The following is a 19,797-nucleotide window of genomic DNA, read 5'->3' as shown; positions in this document are numbered from 1 at the left end:
TCAAATACGGGCCTTCTACTACTCGAGGCTACTATTTGAATTGAAGGTTGAGCATTACTCTCAACTTCTTCAGAACCATCTCGGTTGGATGACATTACTATATGAAAAACATGTTTTAAAATGGTCAGGAGATAGCACACTATCACAGGTTATATAATGGCATGTATAGCTAGACTCATATACATTTCGTTAGTCCAAGAATCGACTAAACTTAGCTTTGATACTAATAAATGTGATTCCCCTAACTCAAATTCGTCGCCGAAACAGGGTTATAGAGCATTACCAAAATTTACAGATAAAATACCAATATTTCATACCATTTAACATTTATATCAGGAATCAATTATATTCAATCATATTGTCCCTTATATGATCTCTCGAGTCCCAAAATACGCATCAAAAACAAGTCAGGACTAAAACGGATACTCAGAAAATTTTTCGCAAAATTTCAAAAAATTTTCTAAGGTGAAGGGGACACACGCTCATGTGGCCAAGCCATGTGTCTCACACGGTCAAGAGACACACCTATGTCTCAGGCCATGTGGGCATTCAAAATAAGGATACATCGCCGTGTCCCAGCCCGTGTCCAAATTAGGTTGCTCACTGACTTGGGTTACACGGTTAAGCCATACGCCCGTGTGCTAGACCGTCTGAGCATACTGACTTGCATAAAATAGGTGCAGGGATCACATGGCCAAGTCACACGCCCGTGTGCTAGGAAGTGTAAAAATATTTGAGCATTCTATTTTGAAAATTTGAAGATACAGGGGACAAATGGCCAAACCACACGCCTATGTGCTAAACATATAGCTGAGACACACGCTCGTGTCTCTGCTTGGTGGATGAAAATAGGCTATTTTCCAAGCCGTATTTCTCACCCAATTTTTCTTCCACCTACATTAACATTTTAACTTTATACTTAACATTTTATAACTTATATTCAAATATCCAAACTTACCAATTTCACTAACTCAAACCATGCCTCAATATACCTATTGTTTAACCACCATTTAACCATTTCAAACACATATTAAGCATCAATATACCTACTGATGGATAGTGTGAGATATCTCCGCCAATCTTCCAAACCAACTAGCTTCTAAATTACTATAAATTAGAGTAAGCATTTAATGCTTAGTAAGTTCGTATAACATGGAGTCTAACTTACCATTATTTACATATAAGGTAACCATACAAAACATATTCCAAACAACTTGGCCAAAAGCCTAAACACATATCCTCAACCATCATGTTAGTCATATAATCACATATAATAGCCATTGATCATGGATGAACAGGGTCATCAAGCAAGTTCCATATAATCACATATAATAGCCATTGATCATGGATGAACAGGGTCATCAAGCAAGTTCCACATTCAAGTAATAACCAAATCATGCTTCAGGTATATCATTTCCATGTATTTCATGTACATACATGTATTAGTTCGTTTCGAGCTCACATTTTATCTTATGTCAAAACTTTTCCCATTGAATCTTTCAAAATATCGACGAATATATAGGTAGCACACACAAAGTGTACAAAACTAAAATTTGTCAATTCAAAATCAGGATGGCTCAGAGGAACACTGTAACACCCCTAACCCGTATTCATCGCCAGACTAGGGTTAAGAGGCATTACTGGACATATCGAAACATTTAGCTTCATTTCACAATCATCATAGCATCATAGGTCAAACATCAATACAAAGTTCTTTACATAGGTCAACGAGATCTTAAACATGCTTTAAAAAGAGGTCGGGACTAAACCGAGCAGATACAAAATTTTTTGAAACTTACACATTTTTTTTAAGTTACAAAGGTCACACGCCTGTGTGAACAGGTCGTGTGCATCACACAGCATTAGACACGTCCGTGTGTCTATGCCGTCACAAAATAAGGCATACATACTGACTTGACCACATGGCCACAAGACACGCCCGTGTGTCAGGCTGTGTGAAAATTAGGGAGGCTATTAACTTGGCCATATGGGCAGCCACACATCCTTGTGTCTAGCTCATGTTCAAAACTAACTTGGCCACACGTCCTTTCACACATCCGTGTGTGTGCGACCGTGTGGTCTGTCCAGGCTCATTTCGAAATGACCCTCGAGCAACACCATTGAGGCACACGCCCGTGTCCCTACCCTTGTGGGAAAAAAAGGCCATCTACAAGGATAATATGCCACCCATTAAGGGTGCTCTCTACAAGCATCAAAACCAAACCATTTACAACATATTTCCAACCAATTTCAATCACAAAATATTCACTGTTCATAACATATATTCATCATCCTATTTCATCCTTATTATATAAACCAAAACATACCAAACCATGAGCTAATGTCATACTAAAACATATGCTTCATAATCTCAATTCATTTCATTCATTTTTATGCCATGAACTTACCAAATCTTTAAATAAGCACTTTCCAAAAACTTACCAAAATGACCCATTCTCTTAGCAATTCATGAACACATTATATTAACTATATTGTATGAAATAATTTATACTCAAAAGCCATTCATAAACACAACCATAAATAAGCCATATCACATGGCTAATATTCACAACTCAAAAACATATTGATATACTTCTAGCCTATACATGCCATACTTTTATATTCACATTTCCAAAAGGTACCAAAATAGAGTTCGATAGTGTGTTGATGATCTTCGATGATCCCCGAGCTCTCGGTAGCTTCGATATTTATAAAACAATTGAAAGACACACAAAATAAGCTTTCAAAAGCTTAATAAGCCATATACAAATAAATTTATCATTTTAAGCATATAAGCATCATAAAATACATATACTTCATAACCAAATATTATCACAAACCACACAGTTCATATACATTTCATATATTCCCAATTTATTTGCTCAAATAGCATAATTTCTCATACTTATATCACATATCATCACTTACACATATATTTACTTCTCATTAACAGTTGTTGAACACATCTTCATGTATCTAAATCAGTTATTCATTCACTCAATCACATATTTCTCAGAATGCCCTTTGAACCATTCGGAATCATAAGGATACACAGATAGCTCAGAAAACACGTACAATGCCAACGTCCCAAACGTGGTCTTACATGTAATCAAATATCGATGCCACTGTCCCAGACAGGGTCTTACACGAAATCAAATACGATGCTAATGTCCCAGACATGGCCTTACACATAAATCTCAAATCGATGCCAACGTCCCAGATCTGGTCTTACACGAAATCACATATCGGAATCCTATGTCATGACATATGTATCCTAATTATTCCTATGGTTTGTACGGGGCTTTTCAAACTTTGTCACATTATCGAAACTTTCTCCGATTTCACATATTCAGCTCTCAAATTCATTCAACACAATTCAAATATAATATAAGCAAGTAATAATTCAATTCAAACATGTTTATTTGTATATTGACTTACCTCGTACGGATTCGAACGAACAGAACCGACTACTCGACAACTTTCGACTTTCCCCGGTCTAATTCTGTTTTCTTTGGTTCTTGATCTAAACACATTCAAATTTGACTTATTCAATCACATATTCATTCAAATCAATCCATAAACACATATTTAGGGCATTTTACAAATTAACCCTCACATTTTCTCATTTAACACTTTAGTCCCTAATTTACAAAATCACAAAATACACAAAATTTCCTTTTTCACATACTTGGCCGAATATTCATAGTGTTCATATAAGCCCACATATTTCATTTATTTAACATTTTAGTCCCTCAAAATCTCATTTTTACAATTTAGCCCAAATTACTCAAATTTATTAAAAATTCAAAGACAAAACATATTTATCTATCACATATATTTCATTTTTCATCATTTAACAACACAAAGCTCACAATTTCATCAATGGCTCAAATCAAAATCATCAACAAAATCAGAAATTGAGACATGGGCTTGATAGATTACTAAGCAACAATCGCAAAAACGTAGAAATTATCAAAAATCGGTCAAAAACACATACCTAAATGATGCTTGCAAGTGCCGAATGTTTGAAGAATTTAAAGCCATATTTTACTTCTTCAATTTCGGCTAAATGAAGAATAATGGCGTTATTTTTATGCTTTTGTTTTATCAATCAATATTATTAATTAGTTTACCATTTTAACCTTGCATTAAAACATTAATAAATCATTATATAATGTCCATCTAAGTCATTTAATGCATGCCATGGTCAAATAACCACATAAAGACCTCACAAATAATAAGCCATATAAATTAGACAGACTTAACATATAGCATGTAACTATTATATTTTATGCGATTAGGTCCTTTTTGCAAATTAAGCACACAAATGATAAAATTTTTCATAGGAAACTTTCACACATGCTGAAACACATACTGTAAACATGGAAAATAATATTAAAATATTTTTTTGACTCAGATTTGTGGTCCCGAAACCACTATTCCGACTAGGGTCTAAACTGGGCTGTTATAACTCTCCCCCTTAGTGATTTTCGTCCCCGAAAATCTTACCGTTGAACAGAGTCAGATATTGTTGTTTCATAGCATTTTCAGGCTCTCACGTAGCCTTTTTAAGACCATGTCGATGCCACAATACTTTAACTAATGAAATTTTTTATTTCGCAATTCTTTAACCGCACGAGCTAAGATACGGATCAGTTCTTCTTCATAGGTCATATCGGACTGAATTTCAATCTCAGATGGAGAAATTACATGTGAAGAATCGGATCTGTATCGTCGAAGCATCGATACGTGAAATACATTGTGAATCTTTTCCAATTCTGGTGGTAACAAAAATCTATAAGCAACCGACCCGATACACTCAATAATCTCATACGGCCTGATGAACCTTGGACTCAATTTGCCTTCTCTGCCAAATCAGAGTACTTTCTTCCACGGGGATACTTTCAGAAACATTTTATCACCGATCTCAAATTCGATATCTTTTCTTTTCAAATCTGCATATGATTTCTGACGATCGAAAGCTGCTTTCAAACTTCAACGAATCACTATTACCTTCTGTTCAGTTTCTTTAATCAAATCAACCCCGTGTATCTTATTCTCACTTAGCTCAGTACAATATAAAAGTGTACAGCATTTTCTACCATATAAGGCTTCGTACGGTGCCATTTTAATGCTCGATTGAAAACTATTATTATAAGAAAATTCAATCAAAGGTAAATACTGTTCCCGCGTACCTACAAACTCAAGAATGCAACACCTTAACATATCCTCGAGTATTTGAATAATCTGCTAGGATTGACCATCCGTTTGCGGGTGAAAAGCAGTATTGAAATGCAATTTCATACCTAAAGCCTCTTGTAATTTCTTCCAAAACCTTGAAGTAAATCTCGAATATCTATCTGACAAAACAAACAATGGCACCCGTGCAATCTCACAATATCAGATTTGCATAACTCAGCTAATTTATCAAGTGAATAATCAGATCGTACAGGAATAAAATGAGCTGATTTCGTCAATCGATCAACTACAACCCAAATCGCATCTTTCTTTCTTGGAGATAGGGGCAAACCCGAAACAAAATCCATCGTTATTCTATCCCATTTCCATTCGGGATTCATAGTTGATTGTAACAAGCCGGATGTCACCTGATGTTCAGCTTTAACTTGCTAACAGATCAAACAATTCGAAACAAATTCAAAGGTATCTCTTTTCATTCTAGGCCACCAGTAATGCTATTTCAAATCATTATACATTTTTGTACTTCTCGGATGAACAGATGACGACTATTATGAGCTTATTTCAAAATCATCTAAATTAACTCTGGATTTCTCAGAACACATATCCGACCTCAAAATCTCAAACAATCATCATTATCAATTCGATATTCAGAATCATAATCCAAATCACACTGAGCTTGTTTTGCTATTATCTCATTATCAACTTTCAGAGCATCAATAATATGTTGTAAAAACAACGGTCTAGCTTTCAATTTTGCTAAAACCGAACCATCATTAGACAGAATCAAATAAGCATTCGTTTCTCACAACGCAAACAATGACTTCCGACTCAAAGCATCAGCAACAAGATTTGTTTTTCCCGGATGATAATTAATAATAAGCTCGTAATCTTTTGACAATTCTAGCCATCTTCTCTGTCGCAGGATCAAATCTTTCTGAGTCATCAGATATTTCAAACTTTTATGATCAGAATAGACATGACATTTCTCACCAAATAGATAGTGGCGCCAAATCTTCAAAGCAAATACAATAACCGCCAATTCCAAGTCGTGTGTCAGATAGTTCTTTTTGTGCGGCTTTAACTATCTTGAAGCATAGGCTATAACTTTGCTTTCCTACATCAAAACACAATCCAGACCGTTCAACCAAGCATCACTGTAGATCACAAATTCTTTACCCGATTCTGGTTATATTAACACCGAAGCTTCAATCAATAGGGCTTTCAACTAATCAAAGCTTTTCTGACACTTTTCAGACCATTCAAATTTCATATCTTTCTGAAGTAGTTTCGTCAATGAAGTTGAAATAATAGAAAAGCCTTTATGAATCTTCGATAATAACCACCAAGTCCCAGAAAACTGTGGACTTCAAAAATATTTCTCGGAGGCTTCCAATCCAAAATAGCTAAAATTTTGCTTGGATCAACTCAGATACCAGATGCTGACATAATATGTCCCAGAAAACTGACTTCTCGTAGCCAGAATTAACATTTGCTACACTTCGCATACAATTTCTTATCTTGCAAAGTTTGTAGCACCATTCTCAGATGTTCAGCATGTTCAATTTCATCACGCGAATAACTCAAAATGTCATCAATGAATACGATAACAAATCAATCTAAGTACGGTTTAAAAATTCTGTTCATCAAATCCATAAAGATAACAAGTGCATTAGTTAATCCGAAAAGCATAACTAAGAACTCATAGTGTCAATACCTCATTCGAAAAGTGATTTTAGGAATGTCTAAATCTTTTACTCGCAATTGGTAATAACCCGATCTCAGATCTATCTTTGAAAACACAGTAGCTCCTTTCAATTGATCAAACAAATCATCAATTCGAGGCAGAGGAAATTTATTCTTGATAGTCACTTTGTTTAACTAACGATAATCAATGCACATTCTCATTGTACCATCTTTCTTTTTCACAAACAGAACAGGAGCACCCTAAGGTGAGAAACTCGGTCTTGTAAATCCTTTATCTGTCAACTCATGCAACTGAGACTTTAATTCTTTTAACTTGGTTGGAGCCATTCTATACGGAGCTATTGAAATTGGAGTAATCCTCAGTAATCTCGGAAGTTCTTCAGGAAACACATCAGGGAATTCACAAACAACAGACACTGATTCAACTTTCTTTTTGTTACTTTCGAATCAATCACATAGGCAAGATAGGCTTCACAACCCTTTTTCACATAATTCTGAGCTTTCATCGACAAAATCACAGCCGGTAACCCATTCAAATCACTAGATTCAATTTGGACTATTTCGTCGTTCTTGCATCTCAAATCAATAGTCTTCCGTTTGCAATTTACAATAGCATCGTGCAAAGTTAACCAATCCATACCCAAAATTATATCAAACTCATCAAAGTGTAATAACATCAGATCAGCTGGAAAACAAATGTCTCGAAACATTAACATACAATTCTTGCACACCTTGTCAACTAAAACACTTTTACCTAGGGGGTTTGATACTCTAATCACAAATTTAGTAAACTCTACAAGCAAAATCTTACTGCTCATTAAATTCATGCATATATAAGAATGTGTCGATCCTGGATCTATCAATGCAATCACAGAAGTATCATAGAGAGTAAAAGTACCAGTTATAACATCTCGAATAGCGTAGCTTGGGTTGGTGTTCTGGCCTCAGATCGTACAACAGTATCTTTAGTTGCTCTTTGACTACCACTCATATTTCCTGTATTTCGGGAGGTCTACCTAGAGCTGAGGTGTTACTCTGTCTCGAATTTTGCACAATCTCTTGCTCAACAGAGTTAAGACAATCACGGATAAAGTGATCTAAAGATCCACATTTGAAACAAGCTTGATCATACAATATACAATTGGCAGGATGTTTTTTCCTGCAATGTTTACATTCAAGTTGATCGGATCAGACATTTCCAACACTTGCAATAGAAGTAGCTAGAGTTCTAAAGCTCGAATGTGATCTAGCACGATCTCTACTCGAATGCCCCATATTAGACTTTGAACAGCTATAATCATCTCAAAATTTTTTTGACGCAGACTGAAATGATTTACTTGCGGATCTCTTACTCACATCTCTAGCTTTTAAGTTGGCTTTTCATTTCTCTTTCCCGAGTTTTTCAACTTTACATGCTTGTTCAACAAGTACAACAAACTCTTTTATTTCCAGAATCCCGACTAACAATTTGATTTCTTCATTTAAGCCATCCTCGAATCTCTTGCACAAAATTGCTTCAGTTGAGACACACTCTCTTGCATACTGGCTCAATCTTACAAATTCTCGCTCGTATTCTATGACAAACAGACGACCTTGTTTCAATTTAAGAAACTTTTTGCGCTTCTGATCGACGAATCTCTGACTGATATATTTCTTCCGGAATTCAACTTGGAAAAAATCCCAGGTGACTCATTATCTCGGAACTACAGATACCAACGTCTTCTACCAATGATATGTCGTATCTCTCAAAAGCGAAATAGCACATTTAAGGCATTCGTCTGGAGTTAATAACAATTTATCGAACACTTGTATCATATTCTCTAACCAGGATTCAGCTCTCTGAGCATCATCATTAGTAGTAGCATGAAACTCTTCGGCCTCATATTTTCTAATTTTATCGACTATAGGCTTACTTAACTGAATCGGATTAACCCATGACAGGGACTTGCGGAGGATTAGACGGGGATGAAGGTTGTGGCACAGCCAGATTAGTTCGGATATATTGGGTGAACCAATTGTTCATCATTTGGTAAAAGTCTTGCTTAGCCTCTCCCTCGTGACTACTAGTAGCCGGTCTAGAATCAGACGGCTCTGTCCCTTGAGTGGGAGCAGGCACATTGCTTTCAACATCGTCAGCTACGGCTCGTTTGGGATTCATTTACTATATAAAAACATATTTTCATTGTTAGGATTCATCACACTATCGTAGTTCATATATATGGCTTGTATAGCTAGACTCACATACGCGACATTAGTCCTAGAATCGACTAAACAGTAGCTCTGATACCAACCAAATGTAACACCCTAACCCGTATCCGTTGCCGAACTAGGGTTAAGAGGCATTACTGGACATATCGAAACATTTAACATTCATTTCACAATCATCATAGCATTATAGGTCATACATCAATACAGAGTCCCTTACATAGGTCAACGAGACCTTAAACATGCTTTAGAAAGAGGTCGGGACTAAACCAAGTAGATACAAAATTTTTTAAAACTTAAACATTTTTTTTAAGTTACAAAGGTCACATGCCCGTATGAACAGGCCATGTGCCTCACACGGCATTAGACATGCCAGTGTGTCTAGGCCATGGCAAAACAGGGCATACATACTGACTTGTCCACACGGCCACAAGACAAGCCCGTGTGCCAGGCCGTGTGAAAATTTAGGGGCTACTGACTTGGCCACACGGCTAGCCACATGCCCGTGTGTTTAGCCCGTGCTCGAAATTGACTTCGACACATGGCCTAGCACACGTCCGTGTGTGTACGACCATGTGGTCTGTCCGGGCTCATTATGAAATGGCCCTCGAGCAACACGGTTTAGACACACACCCATGTCCCTGCCCGTGTGGGCAAAAGTAGGCCATTTACAAGGCTAATATGCCACCCATTAAGGGTCTTCCCTACAAGCATCAAAGCCAAAACATTTATAACATATTTCCAAACAATTTCAATAATAAAACATTCACCATTCATAACATATATTCATCAACCTATTTCATCCTTATTATACATACCAAAACATATCAAACCATGAGCTAATGTCATATTAAAACATATGCTTCATAATCTCAATTCACTTTATTCATTTTTATGACATGAACTTACCAAATCTTCAAATAAGAACTTGCCAAAAACATACCAAAATGACCTATTCTCTTGGCCATTCATGAACACATTATGTTAACTATATTGTATCACATAATTTATACTCAAAAGCCATTCATAAACACAACCATAACTAAGCCATATCACATGGCTAATATTCACAACTCAAAAACATATTGATATACTTCTAGCCTATACATGCCATACTTTTATATTCACATTTCCAGAAGGTACCAAAATAGAGTTCGATAGTGTGGTGATGATCCTCGATGATCCCCGAGCTCTCGATAGCTTCGATATCTATAAAATAGTTGAAAGACACACAAAGTAAGCTTTCAAAAGCTTAGTAAGCCATATACAAATAAATTTATCATTTTAAGCATATAAGCATAATAAAATACATATACTTCATAACCAAATATTATCACAAACCACACAGTTCATATACATTTCATATATTCCTAATTTATTTGCTCATATAGCATATTTTCTCATACTTATATCACATATCATCACTTACACATATACGTATTTCTCATTAACAATTGTTGAACACATCTTCACGTACCTGAATCGATTATTCATTCACTCAATCACATATTTCTCCGAATGGCCGTTGAACCGTTCAAAATCATAAGGATACACGGATAGCTCAGAAAACTCGTACAATACGAATGTCCTAGATGTAGTCTTACATGTAATCAAATATCGATGCCACTGTCCCAAACAGGGTTTTACATGAAATCAAATACAATGCCAATGTCCCAGACATGGTCTTACACGCAAATCTCAAATCGATACCAATTTCCCAGACATAGTCTTACACGAAATCACATATCGAAATCCTATATCATGACATATCTGAACTATTCCTATAGTTCGTACAGGGCCTTTCGGACGTCGTCACATTATCGAAACTTTCTCGAATTTCACATATTCAACTCTCATATTCATTCAACACAATTCAAATATAACATAAGCAAGTAATAATTCAATTCAAACATGTTTATTTGTATATCGACCTACCTCGTACGGATTCGAATGAACGGAATCGACTACTCGAAAACTTTCGACTTTCCTCGGTCTAATTCCGTTTTCTTTGGTTCTTGATCTAAACACATTCAAACTTGACTTATTCAATCACACATTCATTCAAATCAATCCATAAACACATATTTAGGGCATTTTACAAATTAACCCTCACATTTTCATATTTTAACACTTGAGTCCCTAATTCACAAAATCACAAAATACACAAAATTTCCTTTTTCACATACTTGGCCGAATATTCATAGTGTTCATATAAGCCCACATATTTCATTTATTTAACATTTTAGTCCCTAAAAATCTCATTTTTACAATTTATCCCAAATTACTCAAATTCATCAAAAATTCAAAGACAACATATTTATCTATCACATATCTTCATTTTTCATCATTTAACAAAACAAAGCTCACAATTTCATCAATGGCTCAACTCAAAATCATCAACAAAATCAGAAATTGAGACATGGGCCTGATAGATTACTAAGCAACAATCACAAAAAATGTAGAAATTATCAAAAATCGATAAAAAACACATACCTAATTGATGCTTGCGAGTGCCGAATGTTTGAAGACTTTAAAACCCTATTTTGCTTCTTCAATTTCGGCTAAATGAAGAATAATGGCCTTATTTTCATGCTTTTGTTTTATTAATCAATATTATTAATTAGTTTACCATTTTACCATTGCATGAAAATATTAATAAACCATTATATAATGTCCATATATGTCATTTAGTTCATGCCATGGTCAAATAACCACATAAGGACCTTACAAATATTAAGTCATATCAATTAGGCACACTTAATATATAGCATGTAACTTTTACATTTTATGCGATTAGGTCCTTTTTGAAAATTAAGCACACAAACGATTAAATTTTTCATACGAAACTTTCACACATGCTTAAAGACATACTTCAAACACTAAAAATAATATTAAAATATTTTTTGACTCGGATTTATGATCCCGAAACCACTAATCTGACTAGGGTCTAATCCGGACTGTTACAAGTACATAAACGGGAAGCCTTCTTTCGAGCCATATAACGGGAAGCTCATGTGAGGAAATGTCAGGAAGTTCAAGTGGTGTGTCTACAACACTCATAAGAGCCATATATCGGGGCACTCACGAGAGCTGTGGTGTGTCTACAACACATGTAGGATCATAACCAATCGGGATGCTCTGAAGAGCTATTAATGGGAAGCTCGCAAGAACTATATAACGGGAAGCTCATGAGAGCTAATAACGGGATTTTGTTTCGAGCTATGTTGTGTCTGCAACACATGCTAGACTACAACCAATTCGGGAACCCTATATGCATCGAATTTCATTTATTCATACGGGACTTAATATTTGTCGAACATGATCAAATATGTGATTGATTTCATATACATGGAAATTACACAATTCACATACACAACATTCAATTCAAACATATAAATATACTTAATTTAGTTACACGAACTTACCTCGACAAGTGTTCGTATATGCAAAATCTACTAATCTGACACTTTTTCTTTTCCTCGATCTAACTCCGTATTCGGTCTATCTAGATCTATATGAGTAAATTTTAATTCAATTTAATACAATTCATATTCAATTCAATCCAATACACATGTTTGGTAAAATTACTATTTTGCCATTACACTTTTAATTAATTATGATTTTGTCCCTAGGCTAGGAAAATGAAATTCATGCAATTTAATCCTTATTCTAAGCCTAGCCGATTTGTACATGTCACAATAACAGCCAATGTATTTCATAAAATTTAGAATTTTTCCATGAATTTTACATCTTTTTAATTTAGTCCCTAAATTACAATTTCATCAAAATTCACTTTACAAAAGTCGTTTATCTTCAACAACCTTGCATTTTCTACCATAAAATTTCATAATTCATGCACACTCATCCATGAAAAAACCCTATTACTTTGATAACTTTACAAATTAATCCCTGAGATAGCTAGATTAAGCTATTACGATCTAGGAAACATAAAAATCCTTAAAAACGGGACTATAATACTTACCCAATGAAGCCAAATAAGCTTGTCTATCTCCAAGCTTCAAAATAGGGTTTTCATGTCTTTTATTTTAGGAAAGATGATAAAAATGATTATATTATATTATATTTTATTATTTATCATCTTTATTTTTCATCTTTCCAAATTTATCCTTTTCTTTTCTTAATTTTCCAATGATGAATAATCATCATTATCTACTAACTCTTCTAAATGACTTATTTACCATATAAGGACCTCAAATTTTGAATTTCACAGCTATTTGATCCTTTTAGCTACTAGAATTCAACTTTTTCACTTTATGCAATTTGGTCATTTACATCCAATTAAACATATAACCGATAAAGTTTCTTTATGAAATTTTCATACGATATTTAAATTTTAATACAGACCATGAAATAATATTAAAATAATTTTTCTACTGAACTTAGATTTGTGATCCTGAAACTATTGTTCCGATTTTACTAAAAACGGGTTGTTACACGAGACAACCGTAGATACTTTAGGCATCTCGGACTTGAAACTTTTTGATTTGACTAACTTAACATTAACATACGAGTGTGAGGATCTCGGATCTATTAAAGCATAAACAAGTTCTGAATGTAATAAAAAGGTACCTGCAAGAACGTCAGTATCATCACCTTCCTTATGTGTCCGTACAACATATGCTCGAGTTGGTGTTCTGCCTCCATCTAATGAGTAACAACATCACTCCCCTTTCTAACACCACCTCTGGAAATAGAACCACAATGACTGATTACACGACCCATAAATGTAGGTACAAACCTCTGAGAAGAAAGAGGGGTAGCATTATCATTTTTCAGACTCTCTCGAGTGAAATGCTCCATTCATCCACAATGAAAACAAGCTCTTGTTAGTTTCCAACATTCACCCCGATGCTTTTTCCCATAGTGTTCACAATTCAGAATTTAGTATCTCAGTACGGGCCTCGTACACTACTTGTAAACATAGTCGGTTGTTGATCTCAGTTTCTATCAGATCTGTCAGACTTAAATGTCAATTTCCAACTACCACAAAAATTTGTGGATGTGAACTAGCAGCTTTTAACCGTTTCCCAATAGTGCGAGTAACCTCAGCCATTTTATCAATACCCAAAACCTGTTCTACCATTTTTTCCCTTTCAACTAGATCGGGAAACTCTGTGATTCGATGCGATACCAACTGTACCCAATGCTCATCACGTAGAAATCGTTTATAACTTTCAATTTTGGATGACACAAATTTAACAGCGTACTTACTGAGTCATAAAAACTCTTGGTCATAATCAGCCACTGTCATCCCACTCTGCTTTAACAGTAAAAATTCTTGTCTCCTATGTTCAAGATACAATCTTCCAAAGCATTTCGTTTGAAATTCCTTTTGGAAGAACTTTCAATTGGCCTATTCGATAGGTACGTGGCTTGTTACTGACTACCACCAAGTATACGCTTCTCATTGTAGTAGAGAAACAACATAAAGTACACTTTTGCGAGGGTCACAATTCAAGTTATTGTAAGACATGTTTAGTAGGTTCAATCTAAACTTCAGCTGCTGAGGGATCAACCCCAAAAACTCAGTCGCACCATATATTTACAATTCTTCTATTGGAGCCCCGCACAATAGGTGTAGGTATTATAGTATAAGTAGTTCTCGCAAGAAGCTGAAGAACATCAACGATAGCTCAAAGTAAATTTGAATAACCTACCCCCTCATTATTACCTCGCTCAACATTAGGTTGTTGAGCACCAGCTGGGTTAGCATTCGGTGTTATCGACTTAGTTTCTTGATAATCTTCAGTATAATCATCACTAGAGTAAAAATCTTGTTCAACTTTATTATTTGATTCATTTGCTATATTTTAACTATAAAACAGAAATAATTATATTCAGCATCCAAATCCTGACTCAGACTCGACTCAATGTTGGCATGTACCTCTAGACTCAATTCAGAGCTTGATTTAGTCCGAGAATTGGCTAAACCTGTAGCTCTAATACTAGTAAATGTAACACCCCTAACTTGTCTTCGTCATTGGATTAGGGTCACGAGTATTACTAACCAATCAGAACATTTAATTACAACATATGCAAAGGTGTAAGTTGACTATTAACACTCATATTATACAAAGAGAAAAACATGCTAATTTAATATTTTTCATATTACTATTTTGAACAACTAAGTGATGAGATATACAATGCAATACTAAACTTGGTCTTCCACTGTTTACAATCTTATCACTGTTTATCCCCTCTTGAAAGCTAGAACTTGGATACCTAATAAGACTGTTCCAATTATTAGCATCAGAGTATTGGGTTATACTTTAGCTATCTACATTCGAAGATATTAATAGAATGACCTATTTCACCCAGTTAAGGTTCACTACTTCATTTAAAATTAGCATAAAAATACTCTTACAGTCTATAATACGAGTTTCTGGGACCCTAAAAATAATCAAAAAATATACAGAGACTAAGTTGAAACAATTCAAAATGGTTTAGGGAAAATTTTCAAAAATTTTAGAAACAGGAGTCACATGGCCATGTGATATGCCCCAGGCCTTGTGGCTTTCGAAGTTGGGACAGACGGCCGTGTCCCAACTCGTGTCTCCACCCTTGTAACTCATTGACTTGAGACACACGGCTGTGTCTCAGCCCGTGTAACTCACTATATTGAGACATACAACCGTGTGGCTAGGGCGTGTGTATCACATAGTTGTGTGACAGACCATGTCTCAGGCTGTGTGTACCTAAATGCACCTTAAAGCTTAAGTTTATCGAATCATGCTTACTTGGACACTAAGCAACCTAATTACCAGCCATTTAACCTATTCAAAACACAATTAAGCATGCTTAAAACATGCCAAAACATCCATCTTAAATGCCTAACCAATGTACCCTCATTGGTACCACATTTTATATTTGCAAACATATTAGTAAAATTTCAACCATTCAACACACACATTCATGCGAAGTTATCAAGATTTAACTAATGTTCTAATTATTTAGGCTAACAAGTTAAAGCTAATCATACGCAAAACATCAAGCTTGACTAACTTGCTAAAACATAGTTTTAACCACAACCAAATGAACACATAAATACCATTACACATAGAAATTAAAATAACATCATTTAACATAATAGAAAAATATCATTTTAGTCTCCAATCGATCAACTTATTATCATTAGCAAAATAAATTTATAACGATCAACTTTTACCACCTTTACGATATCATCCCTATACTAAATAAATTATTCAATCAAACAAATCAAACGAGGGTTCCATATAACACTATAATAGACTAATAGATATTGAAACTTATTGATTCAATCATTGGTAAATGAGGTTCCAAAATCACCATTTCTAGCATTATTGAAAACAAACTATTACAAGAGGCCTTCATGAATAGAACCAGGTTATCCACAAAACAAGTACAGGATTGGTGGACAAACTTGATTTAATCTAATAAGCTTGAAATTCTTGTTTCTAACCTCCCTAACAATAGCTTGGCCAAGTCTTCCCGTACACAATATAAAAATATACTACGATGAAGGGTTACTCAGCTTTATACCCCTAAGTGGTTTAAAGTCCTCAGAGTATGAGCCATTAAAGAAAACTCTCACTAATGGCGTAGGAATACAACTCATAAGCGTAGTAATACAAATCATATTAACATTTCACAGCTCAACTGAGAAACCAACATCTTCTAAAATATGCTCCACAAAGCCCAGTCAAGTCTCTCATGCGCCTTTTCCAAATCGATATTTGGAGTCATCCAACCTTTACGCCTTTTTTTAATCTTCATTGAGTGTATGGTCTCTTAGGTAATAATTATTTTCTCTGAATTATATCTCCCCCATACGTAGCTAACTTGATTTGGGTGAACCAATTTAAACATAAGTGACTTCAGGTTGTTCACAATCACTTTAGTAAGAATTTTATAAAGGACTGTGCACAAACTAATTGAGCGTAAATGTTTAGTAACCTCAGGATTCAACACTTTAGGAATGACAACAATAATAGTAGTATTAACCATGCTAACAATATATTCTCCAACATAGCTATCTTAATAAATCAACAAATCGAAGAGTCAACTGTAACGACCCGACTTTTCAATGGTACCAGAAGATGCGGTTTTAGAATCCCATTTTCGTAAAACAAGTTTGTAAATATTAAATATGAATATTTATGGGGATAATCTAAAATATATTAAATATTGGTCTAGTAATTTTGTTGATTTAATAGTTAATTAAGTCCTATGCACTAAATTGTAAAAGTCCAATTGCTATAGGTTTTAATTGATAAAAGGCTTGGGGATTAAAATATTAATTAACCAAAGGTCTAAAATGGTAAGTAAACCAGCTTAAAAGTTAAGTTAATAGATAGTGATGGCAACATCCAATAAGCATGATTAAGGTTAAATTAAAGTAATTAAATCATGTTATGTTAATTATGCTAGTTTAATTAACATTTAATCAAGCTATATATACTAACTTAGTGGATGGAGAAGCCACTTTTATTTTCATTCATCCACCATTGTCAAGACTTGGAGAAGAAAAACGTAAGGAGTGTTCACGGCATTTGGACATTAATTGGTAGGTAATTTCAAGCCCTTTTATTATAATTGTTATGATTTTGGGGTTAAGGGAGCTAGATTTAGCTAAATCATGAACCAATTTGTAAAACTTTTAAAGTATTAGAAAGTTTCCATTGTTGATTTCTTAAAGAATTAGGCTTCAATTTGATAGGTTTTAAGCATAGAATGTGAAAAGGACTAGATTGTAAAGTTAATTTAGCTTATTGTTAACATTGTTACATTAGGGACCAAATGAATAAATGTAAAACTTTTCATGAAATTTTGTTTGAAATAAGAAGATAAGGTCCCTAATAAGAATATATGAAATCATATTTAATCTGAAGTTAGGAATAGAAAGTTATGCTTATCTAGAGTTCACGGACTAAATTGAATAAAATATAAATATTTTTGGGAAATCTAAAATTAATTGGTATTTATTTGTATATAAAATAATTGTATAGTTCAAGATTTGGACCAAAGTGGAGCTAATAGGGAAAAAAATTGTGGATTAGTCCCTAAAGTATCCACTCTTTTCACATTTTGAACAGGTAAGTTTATATGGAACTTAATAGTTTATTTTATATTTGTTTGATTTGATATATATATATAAATGTTTAGATATAATTTGAATTCTAGTAAACTTGGGGCATTTGGCAAATTGTGGACTAAATTGAAATGTCAATTATCTATTAGTTATTATGTAACAGTACAGCGTATAAATATGAAAATTGATTGATTACATGACATGTAAATGAATTATATAATTAGATATAGAGATTTTTAATGATGTATATATGGAATGCATACCCATGTGTACTTTGAAGGTCAGGATATGTTTGGCATGCCAATAAGGTTATATGCGTAATAGAACAGGGATTTTACATGTTATTACGAGGCCTAGCATTTGCTGTAAATTCTCGGATTATATGTATCATAGGTTTAGCCTAGACAGGTAACCTTGATATAGTGTGAGCTTGTGTGAGCAATTTTATTATAATGTCAACTCTTGTAAGCAATTTATTTGCCTGTGTATCCAAGTCCATTTTACTATAGTTCCATCGGGCGATATTCAATTGAATGAATATGGAAACTTAAATGTGAATTGGAAATGAGATAGTATATATTTGATATTTGATATTCGATATGTGATAGGTATATAATTTCCTTAATGTTCGTGATATTTCTCATGATATGTAAGTATGACTAACCTATTTCGTTGATAATGTTCAGATGTATCTAGATGTGCCAAGGATAGCCACTTTTGAATGCCAAAATGTTTTACATTTTATTATTCTTTAACTAATCAAGGTAAGTCTAGAAATTCCATTTGAACTTACTGAGCATTCTTAATGTTTACTTTGGTTGTTTTATTTCCCTATAGATTATCACCTTTACATTTTGTTCTTGATTCATTATTGCGTTAGCAAAAGAACTTTCGTAAGCTTGTGTGAGACCTGGAAATGATTGTGTGACAAGTTGTGAATGTGATTTATGCTTATTTACATGTGTAAATGATTGAATGGTGTACAATTTTCTGTTGTTGTTCCGACAGTGATCGACCAATTCTTCTGATAGAATATGATGGTGGCACATCTAACCACGAAGCTTTTAATGGTTGCATTTCGAGCACAGTAGTGCATACATCTTCATTCAAAATAGCACTATTCGGTAGAGCAATGTCAACATGACTAATATTTGGAAAGTCCCCTCATATCATATAGCCTCTACTCAACTTCGTATCCCTTGAGAATAACTTAATATAGAAATCAAATACGATATGACTCAATTGACTATGACCATCACACTAAGTTCCATCCTCCAACTTAAGTCGATTAATAACGCTTTCTTGCTTACGACAAATAGTACATAGATGGAAGAATCTAATGTTTTGGTCCTCATACAAAAGCCAATTTAATCTTGAACACTGCTGCCACAAGCTTTAGTCATACTGTAGAACATTATTTAGCTTTAATCTTAACTTGTGCTCTAACTCTGATAAAAATACCAGTGGTGCAATGTCAAGAGCTTTATTAATCCCAGCTAACCTAGCTAAGAGTCTAGATTTTTTCTTCACTATATGACTAAAAACCTCTTCATTCCACATTGGTACGTTACCAAAAAAGTTAAGAAAGTTCTCTCGATTAT

This window comes from Gossypium hirsutum, chromosome A01 (genome assembly GCF_007990345.1).
Source record: "Gossypium hirsutum isolate 1008001.06 chromosome A01, Gossypium_hirsutum_v2.1, whole genome shotgun sequence".
NCBI lineage: Eukaryota > Viridiplantae > Streptophyta > Magnoliopsida > Malvales > Malvaceae > Gossypium > Gossypium hirsutum.
This window is presented reverse-complemented; position numbering follows the sequence as displayed.